At 37.8% G+C, this 21,901-nt stretch overlaps 1 protein-coding gene across 1 annotated transcript in view; it reads left to right on the top strand.

Moving 5' to 3' along the window:
- Positions 1 to 21,901, top strand: part of RGS6 (regulator of G protein signaling 6) — a 581,826-nt gene that overhangs the window by 115,333 nt on the left and 444,592 nt on the right. The gene's annotated exons all lie outside the window — the stretch shown is intronic.

A 21,901-nucleotide genomic window follows, 5' to 3' on the forward strand; every position in this document is an offset into this window, starting at 1 on the left:
ATTTGTGTCTGGACTGTGTGATATATTAAGGGAGTATTCTAGTTTGTATCTGGTGCTTCTTCAAGAAGGGTGTCGTAGGGTCTGTGGTTATGCTCCTGCATGAGCCCCCGCCTCTGGCAACCACCAAACTGTTCTCTGTATCTATGAGCCTATTTTTTCTTTTGTTTTGCTTTTGTTCTTTAGATTCTATATATAAGTGAGGTACAGTATTTATCTTTCTCTGTCCAACTTATTTCACTTAGCATAATGCCCTTAAGGTCCATCCATGTTGTCGCAAATGGCACCATTTCCTTCGTTTTTATGGCTGAATTATATTCTTCTGTATAAATGCACCATATCTTCTTTATCTGTTCTTCTGTTGATGGACACTTAGGTTGTTTCCATATCTTGGCTATTGTGACTACTGCTGCAATGAACATGGGGGTGCATGTATCTTCTCAAGTTATTGTTTTTGTTTTCTTTAGATAAATTCTCACAGGTGGAATTGCTGGATCATATGGGAGTTTTCATTTTTAATTTATTGAGGAACCTCCATACTGGTTTCCATAGTGGCTGTACAGGTTTATATTCCCACCAACAGTGCACAAGGGTTCCCTTTTCTCCACATCCTCACCAATACGTTTTATTTGTTGTCTTTTTGATAATAGCCATGCTAGCAAGTGTGAGGTGATATCTCATTGTGGTTTTGATTTGCATTTCCTTGATGAGTAGTGATGTTCTTTTCAGGTACCTGTTGGCCATCTGTACATCTTCTTAGGAAAAATGTCTATTCAGATCTTTTGCCAATTTTTAAATTGCATTGTTTTTTGTTTTTGCTATTGAGTTGCATGGGCAGTGAATTCTTTTCTTTTCTTTTTTTTAAATAGATTTTATTTTTAGGAAGTCCTAGGTTTATGGCAAAATCAAGCAGAATGTTTACAGAGTATCTGCATACTCCTTGACACCTGCCCCCCCCGACACAGTCTTCCTCACCATCAACATCCTGCGCCACAGTAGTACATTCGTTACAATCAATACACCTACACTGACCTGTCATTATCATCCAAAGTCCACAGTTTACATTTGTGTTCAGCCTTGGTGTTGTACATGCTATGGGTTTTGACAGCTGTATAACAACATGTGTCCACCATTATAGTTTCATACAAAATAGTTTCACTATACTAAAAATCCTCTGTGCTCCACTTATTCATCCCTTCCTCCCCCAAATCCCTGGCAATCACTCATATTTTTATTGTCTTCATACTTTTATCTTTTTCAGAATGTCATAGTTGGAATCATACAGCATATAGCCTTTTCAGATTGGCTTCCTTCACTTAGTAATATGCATTTAAGGTTCCTCCATGTCTTTTCATGCTTGATAGGTCATTTATTTTTAGTGCTGAATAATATTCTGTTGTCTGGATGTACCACAGTTTACTTATCCATTTATTTATCCAGGACATCTTTTCAAATGACTTCCTAAAGGCTTCATTCCAAGGCTCTTCTGAGGGTCATTTTGTACTTCTACTTAGTACTCATTGGTAGTACAGAGTCAGCTGGTCAAGAAACACTCCTGTCACCCATGATCTCTCCAAGTTCTCAGTATGTTCAGAAAGTTAGAATTTCATTCTTTGTAGAATTTACACCTGGCTTGGAAATTAATGCTGGATTAATTCTGCACACTCTCTCCAAGTCTTTTGAAGGATGTGCTAACATTTTCATTGGGTTCTACTCTAGGATCACAATGGTATCTGGGGGTAACTGCCACTAAATCTGCTGTGATGAAAATGTTTTCTTATCCTGGTAGATGATGCTAGTTATCATATCATATTGTCAGTTCATGACTTTTTTTTGCTTGTCATCTTTCATGTGAGTATTTCCAGAGCACAGGCATTGACACGCAGAAGGCGTGGCTGTAGTCAATCCAGTTTTCTGAGACATGCGGAAGCTTCAGCAAGGGTCTTAAAAAGTTGTGTTAGAATACCCATCTTCAGAAAAGTTTTTCTGAAATTGATACAGTGAAACAGCTGCCAGTTGAGCCTATGTTTCAAGGTGATTTTCCTTTAGTGGGAGTGTATGCTTATCCTCACTTTCTTTCCAGTGTTCCTGGAGTTAAATATTTTGAGAGCTGGTTAGAGTTGGCAGAGAGGTCCTTCTTTGGTCATGAAATGATGATGACAAATTCTAAAGTTACATGGCTATTCATCATTAAAAGCATTTTTTTTGCATCCATTAACTCATTTATCTTTTATAACAGGCTCTGTGAGGTAGGTATAAAAAGTCTTTTTTGTTTTTGTTGCCAAGTGTTATTTAAAAATAATCGTAAAACTTGAGAAAGGAAAACCTAATTAGCAATCACCCAGTCTAATTCTCTCACTTTACAAATGAAGAAACTGAATTCCAAAGACATGAAGTCACTTGCTTGTGGCTCCATAGCTAGTTAGTGGCCCAACAGATTGTTTCCCAGCCCAAAGATGGTTTTGTGGATAAAAGCACATTGATTGAGACCTGATTCTCATATTTTTGACTGGGTGATGTTTTTACCAATTATCTAACATTTCTGGGTCTCTGTTTTTTTCATCTGTAAAATGGAATATTGTGAATATTATATTAAGCTGCATCTAAAATAGCAATCAACCCAGTGCCTAGCATCAAGTAAGTAGTTAATTTATGTTAGCAGTTCACAACTGGATTTATATTTTCAATATTCTTCTCTCAGGGACTTTGGGAGCCAGAGCAGGATGGCAATTTTTCAGCTTTTACATTGTCTTTGGAAGCATTGTATCTATGCGTCTGTTCCATCATTTAAAATTCTCCTAATGCAATTTGGAAGGATTCACTCTGAAAGAAGAGCAGGGACATTGTTTGGGAGAGTTTGATGAGAACTTGTTATGTGTTGGTTCACTGAAAAGCTGAATGAGTTTCTTTCTTCTTACTTGTGTACTCTCATTTAACTGTGAAGTACCCTGGCCCTTAAAACAAGGTACCATACTGTTTTAAACCTGGCAGTGTGTTTAGAAACCTTCAGAGACTGCTTCAGAGAAGAGTCCATGTTTCATTATCACTCAGTCATGGCTTGTGTTATCTCTTCTTATGAACTACATGTATCATCCCCACCCCAAACTCCCTCTGCCCCCACTCCAGTCACCAATTGATATGTTGAAACTTTAACCCCCATTGTGATGGTTTTGGAGATGGGGCCTTTGCGGGGGGTGATATGGGTTGGATTAGGTCAATAGCGTGGGACCTTCATGATGGGATTAGTGGCTTTATGAGGGGGTGACCGGGGTGGGGGTGAGAGACAAGAGAGAGGGAGAGGGAGATTGAGATCTCTGTTTGAGCACAGAGGAAAGACCATGTGAAGACTCCGTGAGAAGGAGGCCATCTGCAAGCCAGGAAGAGGACTCTCACCAGAAACTGAACCCTGCTAGAACTTGATGTGGACTTTCCAGCCTCCAGAACTGTGAAAAAAGAAATTTCCATTGTTTAAAGCATCCAATCTGTGGGATTTCATTAGGGCAGCCAGAGCAGATTAAGATACTTCTGCAGGAGTGTGTGTTGTTCAGCCATCTACTTCCCTGTTTGCCTACACATTTTAAATAGGTCTCCATGATGGAAAAACCATGACTGTTCAGATGCATTGAGAATTTCCTCTTTATCCTCCAACATCCTGTGCTGTGAGAGGACACTGGGCCAGGCACTCAAAGGAGCATCAGTCATCAAATACCTTTCCATTAGGTCTTTGGTGATTTAAAATCTCCTCTTAGATGAATCAAGAGGTTGGGCAAGTGTTAATGTTCACAGTTGATGTATAAAACATGAAAGCTTTGTAATAAAATTATTTTATATATAAATAGTTTCCAGCAAGTATTTACTCTTCATTTCCATAATTGCTTATAATCTTTTCTTTATATTTAGTATTCTTGTACATTTGTACATGCCACCCCCCGCTCCACACACACTTTTTTAAAAAACCATGATCCATATGCTTCTATGTAACCTGAGCTATAAAGACTGGAATACTGCAGATATTCCTTTTTCGTTTCACCTTAATATCTGTCATTTTCTTATGAAGAGTCCTTAGTCTGTCTATAAACCTCTGCATAGACGCCAACAGTTTTTGCCTATTCATTAGTCTTATCTTGTTCCTTTGGCTTCTGGTTCATCTTTAGCCGAATTTGAAACCATCTGAGGTCAGTGCTTGTTTTTGTCCAAATAGATAGGGTGCAGGTAAACCTGGATCATAGCCAAGAAAGATCTTAAGTTAAGTGTCTACAAAACTAGAAGCATTACCAAGGAAGCTTCAGCAGAGTTTTGTTTACTTGTGTCTTATTCTCAAATAAATTTTATGCATTTGTGATAGAAGCTTTGGGTTGCTATTGTGAAACTGCTAGGAAGTGTAGCATTGTTTAATTTTGCTTTTAATTTTTGAAATATGAATTCTTTCCTTCCGTCTTTCCAGGAATATTGCCACCAGGGGTTGGGGCTGTCCATTGGAGGTCATTTGTGTGTTCACATATGTGACTGGGTAGAATGTATGAGATAAACAGGAAGGTCTTTTACCTGCTATTTTGTAGAAGTTATTATTCAAGGCTCTGTGAGGGGAATGTGGCAGTCATAAAGGCTGCAAATATTCTGGCAGGATTGTAGAATTTCATCTTCCCTCCTCCTTTGAAGGTAGGAAGGAGCCATGTGAATTTCTTTGGCTAATGAAATGTGAACAGAATGTTGGAGGCTTTAAGAACTGGTGCATGGCAAATAGATCATACTTGAAAAACCACAAATGATAAACATGCAATAGGTTCACAAAAACCAAAAAGAAGAAAACATAAGCATAATTGGAAGGGAAACCATCAAACCACAAAAGGAGAAACAAGTAAAGGAACAAAGAAGAAATACAAAATCAACTGGAAAACAAGGTTTAAAATGGCAACAAATACATATCTATCAATAATTACCTTAAAAATCAATGGACTAAATGCTCCAATCAAAAGACATAGAGTGGGAGATTGGATTAAAAAACCAAGAGCCTACAATATGATGCCTACGAGACCCACTTTAGGGCAAAGGACACACACAGATTGAAAGTGAGGGGATGGAAAAAGATATTTCATGCAAACAGAAATGTCAAGAAAGCAGGGGTAGCAATACTCATATGAGACAAAATAGACTTTAAAATGAAAGCCATAAAGAAAGATAAAGAGGGACACTATATAACGATAAAAGGATCAATAGAATAAGAGGATATTACACCCATTAACATATATGCACCCCATATAGGAGCACCCAAATACATAAAACAAATACTAACAGACAAGAAGGGAAAATTTGATGAGAATACAATAATAGTAGGAGACATTAACACCCCACTCACATCAATGGGTAGGTTTTCCAGACAGAAAATCAATAAGGCCACAGAAATCCTAAATGATACAGTAGAACAGTTAGACGTAATTGATATTTTCAGGACATTACATCCAGAAATAAGAATATACATTCTTTTCAAGTGCACATGGAACATTTTCTAGGATTGACCACATACTAGGATACAAAACAAGCCTCAAAAAATTTAAGAAGATAGAAATTACTTTAAGTATCTTTTCTGGCCACAATGGCATGAAACAAGAAATCAACCACAGAAAGAGAAATGAGAAAAAACAATTATGTGGAGACCAAACAACATGATACTAAAAAAACAATGGGTGAATGATGAAATCAAGGAGGGAATTAAAAAATACCTTGAGACAAACTGACAATGAAAACACAACCATACAAAATCTATGGGATGCAGCAAAAGCAGTTCCTACAGGGAAGTTCATAGTGATACATGCCTTCCTCAAAAAATGTGAAAACTCTCAAACAACCTAACCTATCCCTAAAAGAATTAGAAAAAGAAGAACAAACAAAACCTAACGTTAGGGCTTCCCTGGTGGTGCAGTGGTTGAGAGTCTGCCTGCTGATGCAGGGGACGCGGGTTAGTGCCCCGGTCCAGGAAGATCCCACATGCCGCAGAGCGGCTGGACCCGTGAGCCATGGCCGCTGAGCCTGTGCATCCAGAGCCTGTGCTCCGCAATGGGAGAGGCCACAACAGTGAGAGGCCTGTGTACCACACACACACACACAAAAAAAAAACCCTAAAAAAACTAACGTTAGCAGAAGGAAGGAAATAATAAAGATCAGAGAGGAAATAAAATAGAGATTAAAAAAATAATAGGAAAAATCAATAAAACCAAGAGCTGGTTCTTCAAAATGGTAAACAAAATCAACAAACCTATGGCCAGGCTCACCAAGAAGAAAAGAGAGAGGACGTAAATAAACAAAATGAGAAATGAAAGAGAAGATATAACAACCGATACCACAGAAATTCAAAAAAACCCATAAGAGAATACTATGAACAATTATATGCCAACAAATTGGACCACCTAGAAGAAATGGACAAGTTGCTAGAAACATACAGTCCACCAAAACTGAATCATGAAGAAATAAATAATTTGAACAGACTTATCACTAGAAGTGAAATAGAATCTGTAATATAAAAACTCTCTGCAAACAAAAGTTCAGGACTAGATGGCTTCACTGGAGAATTCTACCAAACATACAAAGAAGAACTTATACTGATCCATCTCAAACTCTTCCAAAAGTTTGAAGAGGAGGGAACATTCCCAAAGACATTCTTTGAAGCCACCATCACCCTGATACCCAAACCAGACAGTGACAATATCAAAAAAGAAAATTGGGGCTTCCCTGGTGGCGCAGTGGTTGAGAGTCCGCCTACTGATGCAGGGCACACGGGTTTGGGCCCTGGTCCGGGAGGATCCCACATGCCGCAGAGCGGCTGGGCCCATGAGCCATGGCTGCTGAGCCTATGCTTCCAGAGCCTGTGCTCTGTAACGGGAGAGGCTACAACAATGAGAGGCCTGCGTATTGCAAAAAAAAAAAAAAAAAAAAAAAAAAAATTACCAGGCAATATCTTTGGTGAATATAGATGCAAAAATTCTCAACAAAATATTAGCAAACCGAATCCAACAATACATATAAAAAATCATACACCACAATCAATTTGGATTCTTCCCGGGGTCACATACTCAAATCAATCAATGTGATATACCACATCAACAAAAGAAAAGACAAGAACCACATGATCATCTCAATAGATGCAGAAAAAGCATTTGATAAAATTCAGCATCCATTCATGATAAAAATTCTTACCAAAGTGGGTATGGAGGGAACATGTTTCAGCTTAATAAAACAGTCAACATAATGCTCAACAGTGGAAAGCTGAAAGCCTTCCCACTAAAATCTGGAACAAGACAAGGATTCCCACTCTCACCACTTCTCTTTAAAATAGTATTAGAAGTCCTAGTCACAGAAATCAGTCAAGAAAAAGAAATGAAAGGTATCCAGCTTGGAGAAGAAGAGGTCAAATTGTCACTATATGCAGATGACATAATACTATATATAGAAAACCCTAAACACTCCACACAAAAACTACTAGAACTGATAAACAAATTCGGCAAGGTAGCAGAATTGACCTACAGAAATTGGTTGCATTTCTTTACATAACAATGAAATATAAGAAAGGGAAAGTGAAAAAAATCCCTTTTAAAATCACGTTAAAAATAAACCTGACCAAGGAGGTGAAAGACTTATGTGCTGAGAACTATAAAACACTGATAAAGGAAATTGAAGATGAGTAAGAGAAATGGAAAGAAATGCTCTTGGATTGGAAGAATTAATATTGTTAAAATGGCCATACTATCCAAAGCAATCTACAGATTTAATGCAATCCCTATCAAATTACCGATGACATTTTTCACAGAACTAGAGGAAATAATCCTATAATTTATAGGGAACCATAAAAGATGCAGCATTGCCAAAGCAATCCTGAGGAAAAAGAACAAAGCTGGAGGCATAATCCTTCCAGACTCCAGACAATACTACAAAGCTACAGTAATCAAAATAGCATGGTATTGGCACAAAAACAGACATACGGATCAATGGAATAGAATAGAGAGCCCAGAAATAAACTCACACACCTATGGTCAAATAATCTTCAACAAAAAAGGCAAGAATATACAATGGAGAAAAGACAGTCTCTTCAGCAAGTGGTGTTGGGAAAGCTGGACAGCCACATGTAAGTCAGTGAAGTTAGAACACTCCCTCACATCATACACAAAAATAAACTCAAAATGTCTTAAAAACTTAAATATAAGTCATGACACCATAAAACTCCTAGAAGAGAACATAGGCAAAACATTCTCTGACATAAATCATAGCAATGTTTTGTTAGGTCAATCTCCCAAGGCAATAGGAATAAAAGCAAAAATAAACAAATGGGACCTAATCAAACTCATAAGCTTTTGCACAGCCAAGGAAACCATAAACAATATGAAAATACAACCTATGGACTGAGAGAAAATATTTGCAAACAGTGCAGCCAACGAGGGCTTAGTCTCCAAAATATGCAAACAGCTCATACAAGTCAATAACAAAAAACAAACAACCCAATCAAAAAATGGACAGAAGACCTAAATAGACATTTCTCCAAAGAAGACTTATAGATGGCCACAGGCACACGAAAAGATGCTTGATATCACTAATGATTAGAGAAATGTGAACCCAAACTGCAATGAGGTATCACCTCACACCTGTCAGAATGGCCATCATCAAAAAGTCAACAAACAACGAATGCTGGAGCAGGTGTGGAGAAAAGGGAAACCTTCTGCACTGTTGGTGGGAATGTAAGTTGGTGCAGCCACCATGGAAAACAGCATGGAGGTTCCTCAAAAAACTAAAAATAGAGTTGCCATATGACCCAGAAATCCTACTCCTGGGCGTATATCCAGAGAGAACTCTAATTCGAAAAGATACATGCACCCCGATGTTCATAGCAGCACTATTTACAGTAGCCAGGACATGGAAACAACCTAAATGTCCATCAACCGATGAATGGATAAAGAAGATGTGGTACATATACACAATGGAATAGTACTTGGCCATAAAGAAAAATGAAGTAATGCCATTTGCAACAACATGGATGGACCTAGAGATCACCATAGTGAGTGAAGTAAGTCAGAGAAAGACAGATACCATATAACATCATTTATATGTGGAATCTAAAATATGACACAAATGAACTTATTTATGAAACAGACTCACAGACATAGGAAACAAACTTATGATTACCAAAGGGGAAAGGGGGTGGGGGAGGGATAAATTAGGAGTTTGGGATCAGCAGATACAAACTATTTTATATAAAATAGATAAGCAATAAAGTCCTACTGTATAGCACATATACAGTATACATATATAAATCTGAATCACTTTGTTGTATACCAGAAACTAACACAACATTGTAAATCAACAGTACTTCAAAACAGAGAGAAGAAAAAAAAAAGAACTGGTACACAATCTACCACATTCATTGCCAAGTGATTTTGAAAGCAAGTGTTGGGAGGGAAATTGTATCTTTCTGGGTACTTAATTGACCATGATAAATTGAATTGTAGCTGGCCTGTATTAGATATGTGTCTTAAGCAATATTATTTTGTTGGGATAAGGGACTGAGATTTGGCATACACAGTGTAGCCTAACCAATTCTGACTATTACAGGGGGGTCAAAGAAGTAACCTTATATTCAGGGAGCTTGTGATCTAATTGGGCAGAGAAGATGCATTTGCATAATCAAGAAAGAACTAGGTACTTCACTATACCTTTTGTTTAACCACATTTATTACTGAACAAGAGGGAAGTTGATTATAGCATAGGATTAAGTTTTCAGCATATTCCTAAGACCCTAATTTCAACTAGGAAAAGTAACTTTTTTTTAATGATGCTTTCAGATCATAATTGATCAAAACACCTATGCAGGGGATTAAGATTTGCTGTTAATTAGCTAGTGGATGCATGATATCTTTAATCTGAAACTGGGGGTAAGAAAACCAATTATGAGTTATATCTCTGTTGTTCTTTCTATCTTGATATTATCTACCTAGGAAATAGAAATAAAATCTTTAAAACAATACACATTTGCTTTGATCACATCTATTAATCAAAATTGTACTTTATCTTTTTGTTATGTGGGGACAGCCTGCCTGACTACACATACTCATAGCTAATATTGGTTAAATTGGTAATTCATTCATTGCTTAAATTGGTAATTCATTCAGTAAACATTTATTGGGCATCTGATATAAACCAAGCCCAGCTCTAGATGCTGTGGGTACAGTGAGGAACAAAACAGAGCCTCTAGCTTCATGAATCTTACATTTTAGTGAAGAAGTTGGGGAATAAACAAGTAAACAAATAACAAACAATATGATATCAGTGATGAACGCTGTGGAGGCAACTAAAGCAGCGGGATCAGGAATGGTAAGGTGCATGATTTCAGATAGCTTGTGAATCCCTTGGGGAAAAGTATTCCAGGTGACAGAAATAGCAATTGTGAAGGCTCCAAGACAGGGACATAGTATTTAGAGAATAGCAAGGAAGCTAGTGTGAGGTGTGAGGGAGAGGTGAGCAAGGGAGAAACTGGGGGGAGGTAAAGCCAAAGAGGTGATCAGGAGACAGATATCCAGGGCTTTCTGGACCTTTTCTATACCTGATGGGAAGCCATCCAGGTTTTGAATGTGGGAGAGCTATGATCGGCTTTATATTTTAAACAGATGGCCCCAGAGTAGTCCATACAGAGCAAGAGAACAAACAGGAAGATGAGTTAGGAGGCTTATGCATGAGTCCAGGTGGGAGATGATGGGACTTAGATGCAGCTAGCAAGTGTTGGTTGTAAGACATGGTTGGACTCAGTATATATTTTGAAAGTTTTTGCTGTTAGGATTTGCTGACTGGATGTGGACTTTGGCCTGAGCAACTGGCTGAATGATGATGCCATTTTCTTAGATGAGGAAAATGTTTGAGATGCCATTACCTATTCAAGAGAAGGTGACCACTGCATCTATGAACCTGGAGTCCAGGGGAGAGGTTAGGGCTGGGGGAATAAGGTTGGGTATTCAGTTGGTAGGTGGATTTAAATCCACAAGATTGGACGAGATCCCTAAAGGAGTAAGTGTAGTGGGCCAAGAGAAGATGCCAGAAGACTGAGTCCTGGGGTCCAGCATTTAGTGGTTGAAGAGCTGAAGAGGAACCAGTAAAGAGGACTGAGAAGGAACAGCCACTGAGGACAGGAGGACAGTCAGGCAAGTGAAGTGTCACAAGGCTACAAGAAGAGAGTGTAAAAAATGAGGGAGGAGTGAAGAACCATGGGAATGCTACTGAGTTGTTGAAGACCTGGACCATGACTTGAGCATTGGAAGTAGCAGCATGAGATCATGGTGATATTAACAGTATCATTGTCAGCAGTTGACTGGGGGAAAAAGCCTGATTGGAATTGGTTCAGGTGAGAAATGAGAGATGAGGAAATAGGGACAGGATACATAGTTCTTGAGAGACTTTTTTTTTCTATGGGGGGAGTGGGGGAGAATAGCTATATAGGATATAACGTCAGAAATATTTAGCTTATTTTTTTAAAAGATGGGAATTACTGTAATATGTTTGAAAACTGATGGGAGTTGTAGAGGAAAGAATTGACAGAAGGTCTCCTTTAATAGGCAAGAGGGGATGAAGCTAAGGCATTGCATATTCTAGATTTGTACAGATTCACATAGATGAGTATACATAGTTGTGGGAAGATGCAGTGTTATCTTTTGCATGCTCCTGTTTTCTAAGAAAAGTAAGAATCAGGTCATCAGATGAGTGTGAGGAAGAGGTAGAAAATATAAAATAGTTTTCTAGCAGTAATAGTGTAAGATGGTCAGGGAAGTGTGGTAAGGTCATTGAGTAGGAATGAAAGCCTTTTGAGAGTAGTGTCCAATCTTTAAAGCAAAACCAGCCAGTATAGTTGTTTATTTTCTCTGGATTGTGTCAGTTTCTCTGGGATAAGGAGAGGATCCAAGGATAATTGTATTTAATCAGGGTTGTAGTTTTGCCAACTGAAGAACGTGGAAGCAGAAAGAGGCCGAGATGGACTGGGGACAAACGCAGGGGCATAATTATTGTGTAGCATGATGGGTCAGGTGAGATGACAAGGAAAGTGAAGCCATGAGGCTGTGATTGACCATGAAGAGGTGGTCAAGTCAGTGGGTTCCGGGGCCACTGACATCGAAGTGTTGAAGTTGGGGCATTAGAGGGAATGAGCTGGAAATGCATTGAAATAAAAAGTTGGCAGCTTTCCTCAAGCCGAATCTCCAAAAGAAGACATTTAAAAAATTACTTACTTTTGCTGCGTGGCTGGGGAAAAATGTATTTTTCAAATATGACTTCAACTCATTTTGTATCAGGATATTCACCCTGATATTCTTGGGCAAGTTATGAAAATTAGGCATCTATTTCTGTGTCTTCACTCATAAAAGAAGATGAGTGAGAAAGCAGAACTGAATACTTAGTGATTGTTGGATTCTACTGAATTTCACTGCTTTGTTGCAGTTTAACTGACAGGCTAGAATTGCAGGGATGTCATTTCAGTTAAGCCATCGAGCCTCACATAAGAAGATAAAATTGGAATATAAGGTCTTGGTTGACACAACAAAAGAAGCTTCGGTATGTCACAAATGAGAAATCATTGGATAGATGTCATCTATTTGATTGTTAAATAATAGCACATAAAGAAGTATCCCTCCTGAAGATTTGTCATGTGTATTTATCTTGTGAAGCATCAGTGAATAAAAAAACTTTCTTTGGAATTATAAAAATGTTCTCATCAAAGATAGGGCAATTGTAAAGTTTGTTATATATATGTAAATATATTTAATGTCACAGATGAATTTTGCCATTATTTTTTACAGTATCTTGGGCATAGAACTATTACAATAGTCAGATTCATTTCCAATTTATTGAAAAGCTACTGTAAGCATTCTCACATACATTGTGTTTTTAGGAGAAATTCTACTGATGATTAACATATGTTGTCTAGAAGTGGAGCCTTCTGAATTGACAGCAAAATATGATAATTCACTTTTATTAAATATCCAGCTGGCACACTTTGGAAATGTTATCTCAAAAAAAAAAAAAAAAAAGAAAGAAAATGTTATCTCAGCATCTAGCATTGGTTTTATTTTAGCTTTCAACTTCTCTGTTTATTTTATCCTGTTGGGGTAGGGGAGTTAGGGTTACAAATTTTTTGTGTTTTCCCTGCATTACTGGTTGTTATCAAATGGTTTACAGGTCAAGATTCCTAGATCTGTCAGGGACTTTATCCCAGAAATACTGACAACAACTATTTCTTGATATAGTTTAAGATTGATTCCTACATTAATACATGTTTTGGGGTAAATGAATGGTGCACAATACCTTTAGTCTTAATATGACCATTGGTTTAATTTGGTAGAGTTAGGATGAGGCTACGCATTGCTTAATTAGCCCATCTTTGACTTCCCAGTAGAATTTCTCCCTTTTAGAGTTATCTTATATTGCCATACTCTTATTGTCCTTAGAACAACAATAACAAACCCTCAAAAGTCACTGGGCTCATCAGGGTGTTCCTTTATTTTCAAACCTTTGACTCAGCCTCTCCTGACAGTGAATGTTTTCAAACTCACCATTTGAAAAGGAGCAGGGAGTGGAAGGCACTTGTGCATCGTGTGGCTTTTGAAAGTAGCCCTCATTATTAACTCACGTCTACGCCTGTTGATTGGATGTTAACTGTTTATGTTATGGACTGAGGTCAGAGTGTCTGCTGTGAACATCTGGGAGTAAGTCTTCTTTCCTCGCAGGTGAAGTTTATAAGTCCTCCATAAAATGCACAGGGATCTCAAAAGGAACAAATGTAGCTAAGCCTGATGCGACCACTTTGTTGCTGCCTTGGAAGTATGTACTTTTCATCTCTGAAGGTGTGTGGTTTAACTGGGGGTGGAACATGGCACTGGAGATTTTACTTTTGCTGTCTTGTCTCTCCGGGTTCAGTGCCTTGAGAATCAAAGGTAGATAACAGTTTGGCAAAACCCTATAAGGGGCCAATCTTTTTCTACAGATCTTTAGGTCTGTGTTTAGCTCTGTGTGTTACTACTTCAAGCTCAGCAACTGGCAGTTTTGTTTTCACTGAGATTGTGTTTTCTTTAAATATACAAGATAATAGCACTTTCATACAAACTACATCATATGTATATATTTTATTTAATCTCATCAAGAGGGTTTTTTTTTTTAACTGGTCTTAAGCTAATTTGGCATCCATCTCTTTTCAAAGAGAAGCATATCCAAGGAGATCGCTCTGTCTGGAGTATGGCTGTCCCCTTAAAAACTGAAATAGGTCAGTGTTATTTTAAACCCCAAGTGAGTAGTGACTTGGGATTTTACTTAAGTACTTAATTTCCTGAAAAAAACAGTTTTTGAGACTGAATAATTATTATGCTACTGAATAATTACATTTTCTTCTCTGTTCCCAGTGTTCTTAGACTTTAGAGACAAATGTTTTTTAAAAAGACCACAAAAACTTCTGGGGCAGATGTATTTTGGAATTCAGGATTTTTTTGGATTTTAGCAGCGTCAGATGTGGCACTTTTTAACCAAACACACTAGGATTTCTGCAGTGAAACACGAATACTCACACAAAGTGGGATAAAAATGACAATAACCTCACACCAGTTTAGGTACGGTTTTGCCTCCTATAGAGTCTTGGTATCAAACTTAAAAATCAACCAACCAATCAACCAAAACTGTGTTTTCAAGCACTATGTGCCTGAGGTATTACCAGGTATGACCCTGAACATTAAACATCCTACTTCAGAGTTTTCTGGGACCCTGATTGTTGTATGAATTTGCGCTGCAAACGTGCATGGGTTTTGGTTTGTTGTAATGAAATCTTAGGGTTGACTTTCTCTTCTTCTCCTTGCATCCATGGCCAAGCTGTGAGACAGGCAGGGCTCCTGGTTCTCATCTGGGTGTTGTTGGTGGCGGTGGTGGGGTTGCTGGTACTGGGAGGATCTCCTCTACGTGTAGGCACGCAGCTGGTAAAGGGAGCACAGGCTGGATTTCAGCACTTCCCTGTTTGCTGTGGCCCTGCTACTGGGCCTTAAACCAAAGCTCAGGGAGCCTGGAATTAGACAAGTGACCTCAAGCAAAAGCCAGCTTCAGTGCTTAGCTTATTTCACAGGAATCATGCATGTGGATGCATGTAGATATATATATGAGACTCTGTGTGTATAGGTATGAGATGCTATGTGTATATAGGCATATATATATATATATATGAAACTCTGTGTAGAGATAGGTACACGTATGAGACTCTGTGGAGATACAGGTATATATGTAAACATAGGTACATATGTATAAATATATGTAGCCAGTAGATACCTGAAGTATTTTGAAGCGAGAATGGGGTCAGGGTAATGGGCAGTGTAATTAGTTCTTCTAGTACCACTGTAACCTATCAGCCTGGATTCACGCGTCTGCTCCTTTAATCTAATGCCCACCCCCAGCGCTTTTGGCGGAAGAGAGTAAATGTAGGTCTGGAAAGCTTGATGTGTTGTAAATTAGGGGGTAGAAGCTCTGCTCTGAGAAAGCAGTGGTTTACAGTCCTTTCAGGTAATCACCCGTCCTCCACTCAATTAGCAACTTAATATGTGATTTGCAGATTAAGTTAATTTCAAATGGATGTTAATTTTCATGTCAAAATATATTAAGCAGCATCCCATTAGAGTGAAGGTGAGCCTTGTAATCATTAGAGCAATATGGCATTGTGCTGTGGTTCTCAAATTTGGCTGTACGTTGGACCTACATGGGGAGCTTTAAAAATATTGCACCCTGGGAGTCACTGCCAGAAACTCTGATGTATCTGGTCTGGACACGGCCTGGGGCATCAGCAGTTTTAAAAGCTCCCCCCAGTGCTTCTAATGTGTGTTTAAATTTGAGGATTACTTGACAGTAGTTAATTATATGGGTGCCGCATTCAGACTAACTAGATTCAAATAAATCCTGGCTCTGCCACTCACTAGATGTGTGACCTTGGCAAGTTTCACAATGTCAACGTGGAAAATGGGGGTGATGATGATGACAGTATCTCCATCTTAAAGTGTTGTCATGAGGATAAAATGAGTAAATGTATGTAAAATGCTTAGAGTAGCGGCTGGCACAAAGGAAACATTTGTTGTTATTTTAAATGTACTACTGATTAAAAAATTATTACTGTTGTTGGATATTTTCTGTCTCAGAAGTATTTGGAGGGGGGTAAGAAATTGAAGCAAGTTTTGCATAGTACCAACCTAACAGTCTGATATCTCCAATTAGATATCATTATCATTAAGAAAATTATCTATTTTCCCCATAGTATTTAAAAGTAAACCAGGACTTGTGACATCATGCTAATCGAGCATTTATAAAGTATTATTTAATTTCTTTGTTCTCATTGTAAAGAGTCAGTTTTGTTAATTTGTAAATTCATTTATTTATTCATTATTTGTATACCCAACAAGATAATGTAATACAGCCTTGCACTTAAGGATTTTATAGTCTAGGAAAAAAGAATACACACACACACACACACACACACACTACACACACCATGTCTGAATATATGAACAGACATAAGATGAAGATGAAATCCTAATCAGGCTTTTATATTTTGTCTTTCCCATAAACTAGCCTATCTTTTCTTTCTCACGAAGTAGAATGGATTACTTTTTATTGTAAACATAATGCATGTTCACTGTAAAAGAGAGATAATTAAGAAAGGTATATAAAAGAAAGAGAAACTTACCTATGATCCCACCACCTAGAAGTAAGAACTATTGTTAATGTTTTTATTATTTACTCTTATAAATTTGTCTGTGTATTCACAGGCTGACCCTTTTCTTTACAGACTTCTTCTCAGTGTATTCATAGGCTGCTACAGTTGTTCCAATCCCACACAGCCTATGCAGGTCATCAGCATGATCAGTCCTGGGTACCTTGGGTGTCCTCCAGACATCAGTGCAAGTGTTGGAACAGGCAGGCTGATGGGAATATGTGGAAACCTAATTGATTGTCTTTATACATCTGACCAAAATCAGTGGGAAGAACAAGAAGTTGGTGATACCCAGGAGTTCTTCCCAGGAGAGGGCTCAAGGTAACTTTGATGCAGTCCTCAAATTCCTTCTTAACATTTGAAGACCTTTGGTTTCTTTGGAGGACAACCTGCTCCCAAACTCCTATAGACCTTGTCTCCAAGAGGTCCTGGCTAGGGTACGTGTGAATTTACCTCTGTCTTTACAGCGTTTGCATCTTGCTTCTTCTCTTTATAAAGCCCTTACTAGAGGGAGAGCAGAGCGCTGCCAGAGCAGCTGGGAGGTGATGCTTCACTGTGCAACCTCCACAGATGCCTTGACACCGCATGCTTAAATTCTGTCTTCTGCTTCGCTCCACGGGGGTAAAAAGAGGATAAAGTATGCAGGAGCCACACCCTCTTCTGTTCTTGTTTTGTCTTCCTCACTCTAACTTTATTGATAATCTTACTAGTTTTTTTTTAATATAATTAATTTTTATTTTTTATTAAAAAATGTTTTTATTGAAGTATAGTTGATTTGCAATGTTGTGATAGTTTTAGGTGTATGGCAGAGTGATTCAGTTATACGTACATATATATCTATTTTTTTCCAGATAATTTCCCTTATAGGTTGTTACAAAATATTGAATACAGTTCCCTGTGCTATACAGTAGGTCCTTGTTGACTATCTGTTTTATATATTGTAGTGTGTATATGTTAATCTCAAACGCCTAATTTATCGCTCTCTCCCTTTTCCCATTTGGTAACCACAAGTTTGTTTTCTATGTCTGTGGGTCTATTTCTGTTTCGTATATAAGTTCATTTGTTTGTTTGTTTTTTTAGATTCCACATATAAGCGGTATCATTTGATATTTGCCTTTCTCTTTCTGGCTTACTTCAAATTGACAAAAATTAAAGATAAAGAGAAAATATTAAAAGCAACAAGGGAAAAGCAACAAATAACATACAAGGGAATTGCTGTAAGACTATCAGCTGATTTTTCAGCAGAAACTCTGCAGGCCAGAAGGGAGTGGCACAATATATTTAAAGTAATGAAAGGGGAAAACTAGTTTTTAATAGTTATATAATATTGTCTTGTATGGACGTCCCCTTATATAATCAACTGCTTGTATAATATTTTAATTATTTTTAGTTTTTCAATATTCTAATTAACTCTACAATCAATATTCTTTTACTTGGGACTTGTTTCTAGTTGGAGGATTGCTGGATTAAAAAATGTGTACATGTAACATATATGTGTGTATATATGTATATATATCCAAATTATCCCACAAGACTTGTGACAATTTATATTCCTGAAAAGAGGGCATTACAATTTCCTTTTCCCAGAGCCTTGCCAATACTGGTTATTTACAGTCCTTTCAAGCTTTGTAATTAAGATAAATAAAACTATATTGACCTATAATTGTTTAATGGTAGAGTTGAGGATCCTCCCATAGCTTTCTTAGACTTGTATATTAATTTCCTCATCATATTTTTTTTTTTGTCCGTACGCGGGCCTCTCACTGTTGTGGCCTCTCCCGTTGCGGAGCACAGGCTCTGGATGCGCAGGCTCAGCGGCCATGGCTCACGGGCCCAGCCGCTCCGCAGCATGTGGGATCTTCCCGGACCGGGGCACGAGCCCGTGTCCCCTGCATCGGCAGGCGGACTCTCCACCACTGCGCCACCAGGGAAGCCCTCTCATCATATTTTTGCTCACTTTTTCACTGAATTGTTCTCCTTATTGGTTTGTAATGGCTCTGTATATAATAAAAACATTAGTCTTTGCCTATGTTACATAGTACAAATATTTGCCCCAGTTTTCCTAAGTTTAGTTTTATTCTTCCTTCTGGAATGCTAACTTTTATGTAATCCTGTCTTTCAGTCTTTTTCTTCATTGTTTCTAGCTTTGATGGCATGCATAGAAAGCCCCTTCCTACCCCAAGGTTATAAAGCTATTGGAAAATGCTGTTAAATGCCACTTTTAATATTTATTAAATGCTCTTGAAAAATTTGCTCTCTGCTGAAGTCCTCTAATTCTTCCTTTAACCTGTCTTTTCCTATGCCTGTTCCTTACCATTGTGACTACAGCAGGATACCTATTTGTATCTACATATAAAGCCATATGGGTTCAGCAAATACACCTGTTACTCTTCTTAAAAAATTTTTTTCAGCCTACTTTTGAATGTTTATTCTTTTAAATGACTGTTAAATATTTAGTAAAGTTTCAAGAACTTTGCTAGTTGTATTTAGATCACACTAAATTGTTAGCTAGTTCATGGGAGAATCAACATCTTTGTAGTTTTAAGTCTTTCGATCTAAGCTAGCCTGTAAGCATGGCCTGTCTTTATCCCCTTAAGTTTTTTTTTTTTTCCAAATTCTCAGGGTGTCAAAATTCTCAAATTCCACTGCACCAGGACTCCTCTCCCCTAGAACACTGTGACGGCCCCCTACTCCCACAGTGTCAGCCTGTTGCTACAGTTAGTTTACTCTTCCTTACGCTTCTGCATCCGTATCTCCAACTTCATTCATCCATTGTGGTTGTAGCTTATGTCTTTAATTATTTCCTCCATCTTCTATTATGTTTATTATTTAAATATTCTACTTTCTCCTTTTCTACTTTTACTGGATTTATCAGAATTTGTAAATCTCCTTTAACTGTGATTTGTTAATTCAATTAAATACATCTATTTTGCCAATTCTCATCTTCCTGTTTCTAACAGTCATATATCAGACCATATTTGGATATTTGGTGTATCCACAGATACACCAAAATTAAAGAACACCCTAGATGTCCTCTGCCAACTGGAGTGTTTATTACCATGTTCTAAACCCACATACTCTCCCTGAATTGAGGTAGGGCATGTAAAAGGCTTTTGTGTCATTATTTTTTTTCGTCTATTTCTTCCTTGAAAATTCTGGGGCTAGTTGAATTAATTTAGAATTTTAGTTTTAAGATACTATTAACTTTTCTAACACATATATATGGAATCTAAGAAAAAAAAAAGGTTCCAAAGAACCTAGGGGCAGGACAGGAATAAAGATGCAGACATAGAGAATGGACTTGAGGACATAGGGATGGGGAAGGGTAAGCTGGGACAAAGTGAGAGAGTGGCATGGACATATATGCACTACCAAATGTAAAATAGATAGCTAGTGGGAAACAGCCACATAGCACAGAGAGATCAGCTCGGTGCTTTGTGACCACCTAGAGGGGTGGGATAGGGCGGGTGGGAGGGAGACGCAAGAGGGAGGAGATATGGGGATATATGTATGTGTATAGCTGATTCACTTTGTTATAAAGCAGAAACTAACACACCATTGTAAAGCAATTATACTCCAATAAAGATGTTAAAAAAAAGATACTATTAACTTTTTATTGCATTGCAAAAATTTTGCTCGGGTTTGTCTGTCAGATCTTATGGTAAAAACCCAAACAAACTTTTTGACCAACCCAGTAATCTTTTTTGCAGCGTGCTTCTATTGTTTAAAGGATCACAGCTTTTAAAACATATCACTAGACACATTTATATTATCTACTTTTACTTAACTACATTATCATATATTCAACCTATTTCCCTAAAAATGTACTCCTCAACACTAATTCTTATACTCTTCATCTTCCCCTTGGGATCTTTGCTTTTGCTTCATTTTTATTTGATCAGGATGCTGTCTTAGAGCCCAGTGTTTGTATACTTTTTTGAGTTTCCAAAAATATTTTTTTCCCTCAAATATGTACTTTAGCCTGTGGTCTTGGATTGTAGTTCTTTTCCTTCACATGGTGTGTAAACCCTGTTTCACTGTTGTCTGTCATCCAGGGTTGCAGATGAGAAGTCCAGTGTTACAGGAATTATTTTTCCTTTATAAGTTACTTGCTCTGTCTCTGTGGAAGAGTGCAGAATTTTCCCTTTTGTCCTTGAAGAAATTTCTCCAGAGTATGTCCAGGTGACTTTTTTATTAAGCCTGAGTAGGATTTCTGAGACTTTTTATTCTAAAAATACAAGTCTGTCTTCAACTCAGTAAAGCTTTTCAATCTGAAAACTGAAGTTGTAAAGTCCGTGAAGCTTTCTCTCCTTTAAAACATTATTACCACACCTACTTTTTCTTCTTATATTTGTTGACCTTAAAAAAAAAAGAAGAAAAGAATGCAGTAAGTTCTCATCTAGTCCAAGCAAGAGTTAAGTATAAACCTCTTGTCATATTTTTTCCAAACCTTTCTTTTAAGTATAATATATTTAAAAATATTGTCTAGAAGACAGGAGTTATAGCCATTCAGTTTTTTTCTCGTGGTACTTAGTTGTTTGTGATTTAGAGGATGATGGCAAGGAATGCTGGAAGCAGCAGAAAGAAGCCTCAGGGAGAAAATAAGCATGTTTTACTGTGTCATGGAACTTGAATCCTGGATGTCAGTATTGTTTTATAAGTATTTGTAATGAACAATACAGTAGGATATTGTATTAGGATGCTTTTGGCTAAAAGTTACAAAAATCCCCAGCTCAGATTGGCTTAAAGAATAAAGAAATGGTTCCATTCCAATAACAAGGGCTACTTGGCTTCCCCTCAGGCCAGGCCCTCATGCGTCTGCCTAGAAAACTCACCTGCAGGGTCTCAGTACTCAGAATTCACTCACATGTTTAAACCAATGGTAAGAAAAATAGAATTCCCATGCCTGACATAGACCAGTTGTTCCCAAGCAGAGCTGATTTTACCCCCAGGGGACACTTGGCCATGTCTGGAGATCACTCTGGTTGTCACAGCTGAGGGGTGCTATTGGCATCTAGTGGGTGGAGGCCAGGGATGCTGCTAAACATCCTACAGGGTACAGGACAGGCCCACAACAAAGAATTATCCAACCCAAACTGTTAATGATGTTGAGGTTGAGAAACCCTGACAGACTAATCAGAATTTTACCCCTTG

Source organism: Mesoplodon mirus, assembly GCF_964341445.2.
Source record: "Mesoplodon mirus genome assembly, chromosome: 4".
Classification (NCBI taxonomy): domain Eukaryota; kingdom Metazoa; phylum Chordata; class Mammalia; order Artiodactyla; family Ziphiidae; genus Mesoplodon; species Mesoplodon mirus.